Raw genomic sequence first — 7,997 nt, forward strand, 5'->3', positions numbered from 1 at the left:
TTGTCAAGAGGGTGCAACAGCGTCTCTACTTCCTAAGACGGCTGAAAAAATGTGGCATGCCGCCCCGGTTTCGCTCCAAATACTATCAATGCACCATCGAGAGTGTCCTGACCGATTGCATCACGGCCTGGTATGGGAATTGCTCCGTCCACGACCGCAAGGGCATCTAGTCGGATGGTGAAAATGGCCCAGTATATCACTGGGGCTGTGCTCCCACCCATTCAGGACATCTACTCGAAACAGTGACTGAGAAAGGCATGCAGCATCATCAAGGACCCCACACACCCCAGCCACGAGCTGTTCTCTCTCTTACCGTTGGGCAGATGGTATCGCAGTGTGAGGCCTGATACCAACAGGCTCAGAGACCGTTTCTATCTACAAGCCATCAGACTGCTGAACACTTGAACTGGACTGACCACCTGCTCTAATTCTCCGCACCTTGGCACAGATGCACACATCGACACAGACATGCACACACACACACACTGTGCCTTCAGAAAGTATTCACACCCCTTGAATTTTTCTACATGTTATTGTGTTACGGCCTGAATTTAAAATTGATTCATCCCATAATGTCAAAGTGGAATTACGTTTTTAGACATTTTTAGAAATTCATAAAAAATGACAACTTGAAATGTCTTGAGTCAATAAGTATTCAATCCCTTTGTATTGGCAAGCCTAAATAAGTTCAGGAGTAAACGTTTTCTTAAGTCACATAATAAGTTGCATGGATTCAGTCTGTGTCCAATAATAGTGTTTAACATGATTTTTGAATGACTGCCTCATCTCTGTACCCCACACATGCAATTATCTGTAAGTATCCTTAGTTGAGCAGTGAATTTCAAACACAGATTCAACCACAAAGACCAGGGAGGTTTTCCAATGCCTCGCAAAGGGCAGCTATTAGTAAATGGGTAAAACACATTTTAAAAAGCAGATATTGAATATCCCTTTGAGCATGGTAAAGTTATTAAACACTTTGGATGGCGTATCAATACACCCAGTCACTACAAATATACAGGCGTCCTTCCTAACTCAGTTGCCTGACAGGAAGGAAACCGCTCAGGGATTTCACCATGAGGCCAATGGAGACTTTAAAACAGTTACAGAGTTGAATGGCTGTGATAGAAGAAAACTGAGGATGGATGAAAAACATTGTAGTTACTCCACAGTACTAATCTAAATGACAGAGTGAAAAGAAAGAAGCCTGTACATAATACAAATATTCCAAAACACACATCCTGTTTGCAACAAGGCACTAAAGTAATACTGCAAATCAATTAACTTTTTTTTCTTGAATACAAAGTGTTACGTTTGGGGAAAATACAATACAACACATCTCCATATTTTCAAGCATGGGGGTGGAAGCATTGTGTTATGGGTATGCTTGTAATCGTTAAGGACTGGGGAGTTTTTCAGTATGAAAAAAAAAATGGAATGGAGCTAAGCACAGGCAAAATCCTAGAGGAAAACCTGGTTCAGTCTGCTTTCCACCAGACACTGGGAGATGAATTCACCTTTTAGCAGGACAATAACCTAAAACACAAGGCCATATCTATACTGCATTTGCTTACCAAGATGACAGTGAATGTTCCTGAGTGGCCAAGTTAGTTTTGACTTAAATCTACTTGAAAATCTATGGCAAGACCTGAAAATTGTCTTTAGCAATGATCAACAATCAATTTGACAGACCTTGAAGAATTCTAAAATGAATAATGGACAAATGTTGCACAATCCAGGTGTGGAAAGCTCTTAGAGACTTACCCAGAAAGACTCACAGCTGTAATCACTGCCAAAGGTGCTTCTACAAAGTATTCACTCATGGATGGGAATAATTATGTAAATTAGATGTTGCAAAAATGTCTAAAACATGTTTTCACTTTGAAAATATGGGGTATTGTGTGTAGATGGGTGAACATTTTGTTTTTTGAATTTATTTTGAATTCAGGCTTTAACACAACAAAATATGGAATAAGTCAAGGGGTATGAATACTTTTTGAAGGCACTGTATATGTTCATGCTACACACACATCACAGCTGCTGCTACCAGACTCTTTGTCACAGATTCTGCCGAGGCTGCCCCTCCTCCTTGCTCGGGCAGGCTTCGGCGTTCGTCGTCACCGGAATACTAGCTACTGCTGATCTATGTTCTACGTTTCTATGTTCTACCTGTTGTTGTCTGATTGTCACACACCTGTTTCCCATCCTGTAATTACTCCTTCCCTATTTAACCCGGTGGCTCCCATTGTGTTTTGTGTGTGTTTGTTTTTCGTTTCGTATGTCGTTTGTTGAGCGGGTTTGTTCCTTCCTGTGTGGAGGTATTTTGTATTGGTTTCTTTACTTACCAGTAAAGTACATTTTCATTGAGTTCTGTGTCCTGCGCCTGACTTCGACCCACCGCATTACACTGACACTCGTGACACTCTTATTATAATACTCCGTTTATACACTGCCCCCCATCCCCAATACAAATGTAAATATTGGACTATAAATTGTGCCTTCCTGTATTATACTTATGCTCAAATGTTTATTCTATTCTACTGAGACATTTACTCTATGTTCCTATTCTTATCTTTGATAATTTTTTATTGTTGCTTTGTCGAGAAGGAATCTGCAAGTAAGCATTTCGTTGGACGATGTATACCATGTGCATCCCGTACATATGACTAATAAAACATGAAACTGAAATTAAGCATAGGTATAGTTTTAGTGTGGTTAAAGCTAGTGTCCTTAGTTGCTACATCAACTTTTGGACTTGCCTCACGAGAACCTAAAATATGAGCTTGTTTTACTTCAATGTTTGTAAACTATGTAAATGTAAACAAACACTGTATAGCCTCAAAACATGGTTAAAACTGTAATTTTGATATAATGGATAGTCAGTCTTTGCATCCATAGCTCGGTCTATGATTTTGAGATTGGTTTATTTCTCCAGGCCCATTCCTCAGCTTTTTACCAAAACAGAAGCGTGGCGACCACTTTGTTATTGTTTCAACTAAGGGTTGTAGCTTAAAGGTAGCTTAAAGGTAACCGTTAGGGTTAGCTAAATGCATGGGTACAGTCACAAAGACATGAGGCAGAGGGAGCACAATGTACAGTCTGCCGCCATTCATTTTCTGCCAGTTAAATATACTGCCTAGTTCATAATTAGACAATGAAACACTGGAGGTGGAAGAATGATGTCACAGGGTGGCGCTTCACAAGATCCAGACTGTACATTGCGCTCCCTCTGCCTCATGTCTTTGTGACTGTACCCATGACTCTGGGAACCTGAGGTATCTACTTTAATGACGATTAATGCCATGGGCATTAAAATACCAACCACACCTTCCTTGATGGCCATAATTGACATCCTGGCTGCCAGTGCCTAGTCTGCATCATCCTGCATTGTTTCACACTCCGTTTTTGTACTTGTACACCATGTGAGATAGTAGCTATCGTGTTCTTTGGTGGGAATAGTCATCAGCAAGATGAGCTGTACGCAAATTAATATATCTCAAGCTAAAAGGTCAAACATTACCCACCGCCATTCCCTATACATTCCCTATAGTTTATTTTAATAAAACATGTCCACAAATCTATAAATTCAAAGGAACCACACAATTGTTTTTTGTTACTATACAAACACCTGTCTCGCTTTAAATGATGTGCAGCTTATAAAGGCTTCATAAAGCCTTCATAAACACTACATAAATGTCACAAATCATCTATAACCATATGTCAGGCTCTATAAAGGGGTTCATAAATGTGGCATAACTGTGTGACATAACCACCCATGTCAAATGTGACATAACCCACTATGTCAAATATGACATAAGCACTGCTTACACAACGGTAAATGGTTTGGGGAAAAGGGGTTGAGCTGGACCCAAGGAATGAAATAATAAATTCAAAAACCCCTAACCTGATCCTGCCTGCCACAAGAACCGCTAGCTTGCAACTAACTATAAGGTCTAAATAGTGTTTTTAGACAAAGATTTCCTACGGGTAGTGTATGCCCAAGGGCGACTTGCTAAAAATCCCCTTTTCCCAGGCACAAACAAACAACATAGGTAAATAGGGACTAAACAGAAAACGAGTGACTAGGCAATAGCAAACAAGACACCACAGTAATACATACCCACATGGAACAGGACAGAGTGAGATGTATGGGCTATGACTATGTGGTGTATGAAGGAACAAAGGAATGAAGGTAGTCTGTCTATCAAAAAGGTCTGTGTAGCCTAATGTGTGAGAAAGCATGAAAAAATAGTTTCCTTGAGAAACACAAATTACTGGGTTTTTAAACCAGGGGATGTGTGATGTGATTGGGTAATGAAAAAACTGAAACAGGTGGTGCAATCAGGAGGAGTGTCCACTGATTGGTCCACCTCAGTAATCAGCAGATGAACTGATGACTGACAGGTGGGACACGCCAACGACCACCAAACAGGAACACAAGGGACACCTGTGAATAGGGCAGAAGGAGAGGAAAAACACAAATACACATACAGGATACCTGTATCCGTAACACGTTGATGTTGTGCTTATGAAGGTATTATGAAGCCTTTATAAGCTGAACATAATTTAAAGCAGGAGCTAAATACCGTCTGCTAATTCCAGAACTGTGAATCAGTTAAGTAGCATGAATAGTGGGTGAAAGACATATGCTGGTAATCTGCCCACAGAACAATTTACACCCTATGCCCCATACCAACCACAGCATGACCAGACAAGACAGGCAGCTTGAGTGAAACAAAGCAAAGTGAGGTCATGAGAGTAGACCAGGCCCAGTGTATGTCTGCTGCATCACCAGCTGTTATTCAGGTGGAGCAGAACCGTCCTTGTTTGACCGAGTGGGTAACGGGAGTCGTCTGCGTGTATCGAGACTTTGAGACTATGGCTGGGATTCAATCCAACGCGCGTTGTACAGTGCTTGACATTTATTGCTATTTTCCAATTGAGCCGGCATCTGCAGCGTTTTACCGTGAATACGATCTCTGTAAATGTCAGGAACATTACCTTTAAAAGATGCATTGTCAACAGCGCTTTCCCCCGACACCTTGGATTGAATCCCGGCCTATGTTAACACACTGAGTTTAAGCCTAGGCAATAGCTTGGGAAGGTAAGACAAGTCTTAAGATCCCTGCCAAGGTTTCTCATCACATGTGCGCATTGCTCACCACACTACCTCATAAAATAATCAGTCATGAAATCCTGTTCACCTGATGTCAGCTCCGTTGCCCCTTACTGTCTGGAATTTACATTCTCATGTTTCAAACACATTTGTCAGACTTCACATACACTAAAAAAATGATGGGTTCTTCTAAGATCTTCAAAGTTCTTTGAAGAACCTTAGGGTTCTTGGCACCAGGGGCGGCCTGTTCAATAGGGCGATATGGGCGACGCACTGCCAAACGGGAAAAGGAAGGGATTTTTTTTCTAATCAATTATATCACGGCAACAGTAGTTATCAGTGTTGTAATCTAGACGTCTGATCTGCCACAGTGCCACACTGCCACTAAATGTCCAATTGCTTCAAATGGCCACCCCCCCTTTTGGGGCGATTTCAGTCAGGTTGAAAATCGCCCAGAAGTCTGTCATAGACTCCCATGTAAAATCTATTTTTTTCAAATTTCAGAGCTTTCAATACAATCTCTATGGGTGTCTGAGGGCTTGCACTTACGCGCTTTCGTCATACGTAACGTAACCATGAACGTAACTAAGAAAAGAGCGGATTGTGTCTTTGAAAGAAGTTCCTTTTTGTCGGCGAACAAATGAAGATAAATTGGCAACGAAACAATTAGGACCTCCCAGACCAAATTTAATAATTCAACAGGTTTCTACTAAAGGCGGAAAGTCCTACACCCGAGGATTTTCAAAAAATTGGTACGAACGAAAAAATAACATTGCCACTCAACTGGATGAGGGATACAGGCTAGCTGTCCGCCGCCACAACGATGAGGTTAGTGTTGATAATCACAAGTTTACTGGAGAACTGAGACCAAGTAGAGACTTTGGACAGGGTGGATATGGTATAATAAAGGCAGTTTATTCAGAGGTAAAGATATCTGGAATCGCGTGCACGGACCCGTTCGTCAAACTCTTAGGGAGCTATACATTAAGCCCCATTACTTACCATATCAGATAAGAGAAATTGCTGCAGCTACATATATTTTACATCCTGGCCCTACATAGTTCACTATTTGCATCACTTACCAAAATATTACATGTGGTCATATATGCTTGGAAAGTGGAGATGCCATAGAACGTCAAAAAAGTAAACATTGCTGGAGACACATTGCCGTTTTGGAGAAGACATCGCGTTTGCTAGCGAAGAGATTTGTTGTGGCAAATGAACTTGGGCTGGGAATTGCCAGGAACCTCACGATAAGATATATGCATTGCGAGTCTCATGATTCTATACGTATTGCGATTCGATACTGTGATTTTATTGCGCACCATATGTCTGTTGCAGAGGGATCAGAAAGCCATGAGAACGAGTTTTGATCAGTCATGGAAATAAAAGTGCTGAAAACAAATTGGCTCCCAATGTGAAAAGATTGAGAACAAGCTATGAAGGAACAATAATGGTGTTTTGGTGCAGGTACAGCCAACTAGCGCTAAAATATTGCGATATTGTCAATACAGTATATCGTAAAGTATCACTATGTAACTCGATTTCTTTCACCCCAATCCCTCAAATTAACGGTAAATAACTGAATTGTTTGCCCCACATTTAGCTAAGATGATTAGCTAGCCAGCTAAAATGTTTTATTTAGTTAGCGGTCGCATCTACAATAGTTTACTGTCAATAACATGTCTCCAAAAATGACGTGGTGTCTCCAATTGTGTTGACATTTTACAATTGCGATGCGCATCCATGAGTATCCACTTTCTGTAGCTCAGCTGGTAGAGCACGGCGCTTGTAACGCCAAGGTAGTGGGTTCGATCCCCGGGACCACCCATACACAAAAATGTATGCACGCATGACTGTAAGTCGCTTTGGATAAAAGCGTCTGCTAAATGGCATATTATTATTATTATTATTATTATCTGAAGAGAGCCCCGAAACATTGTGTGCACTGTGCAGACATTTTATGCAATAAATGAAGTAGGTTGAATCTAGTAGTTCTGATCTTCTGATTGGTCCTGATGAGTTGGGCGAGGTCCCCTCCAGGCTACTGTCACTGTTGCATTGGCTCTGAGTCGGGTTCTCTGTCTTCAAATGTTCAGCCTAAGAGAGGGGATTTTTGTGTGTGTGTGTGTGTGTGTTTAACAGTGATGATGTGTGTGTGTGTGTGTGTGTGTGTGTGTGTGTGTGTGTTTAACAGTGATGATGTGTGTGTGTGTGTGTTTGTGTGTGTGTGTGTGTGTGTCCTCAGAGCAAGAACTCGTGAGTTGGAAGAACTGAGAGGCCTATGGCGTGGGTGTTGTCCTTGGCCACCTGCTGACAAGGCTGACAAGATAGGACCCTTTTGTCCATTGTTATTGGATAGGAACAGAACTTATAACCAGCTCCTGACCTAAATAGATCTTAGCACAACATTTTACTCAACATATCATATTCCATATTCACTATAACAAATATATTTACTACGACATTAGCAAGAACCGCCACATCCTCAGCCGGCTAATCCAGTGTGTGAAGTTTTGCGGAGTGTTTGAGTTAGCTTTGCGAGGCAAAGATGAAACTGAGGGCTCCACCAACCCTGGTAAGCCAACACTTTTGAGATCAGTCAATAAATGCTTCTGGTATTGACTTATATGCTGCCCCTGTCTTCATGTTGTTGCTGGACATATCTTTTTTAAAATGTGTGTAGGTCACCTAAATCATCAGAAAAATTGCCCCCCCTGAGAATTTTTTCAGGAGCCGCCACTGCTTGGCACTGAAAATTGCACCCAAAAGGTTATTCCAAGAACCCCATAGGAGGTGGGGTTCATCGAGGAACCTCCTTGGTTAGTGGGGGTTCTTGAAGGAACCTAACTGCGCAACTGAAACATTTGGATTTGAATTT

The sequence above is a fragment of the Coregonus lavaretus genome (assembly GCF_964263955.1).
Source record: "Coregonus lavaretus genome assembly, chromosome: 8".
Classification (NCBI taxonomy): Eukaryota; Metazoa; Chordata; class Actinopteri; order Salmoniformes; family Salmonidae; genus Coregonus; species Coregonus lavaretus.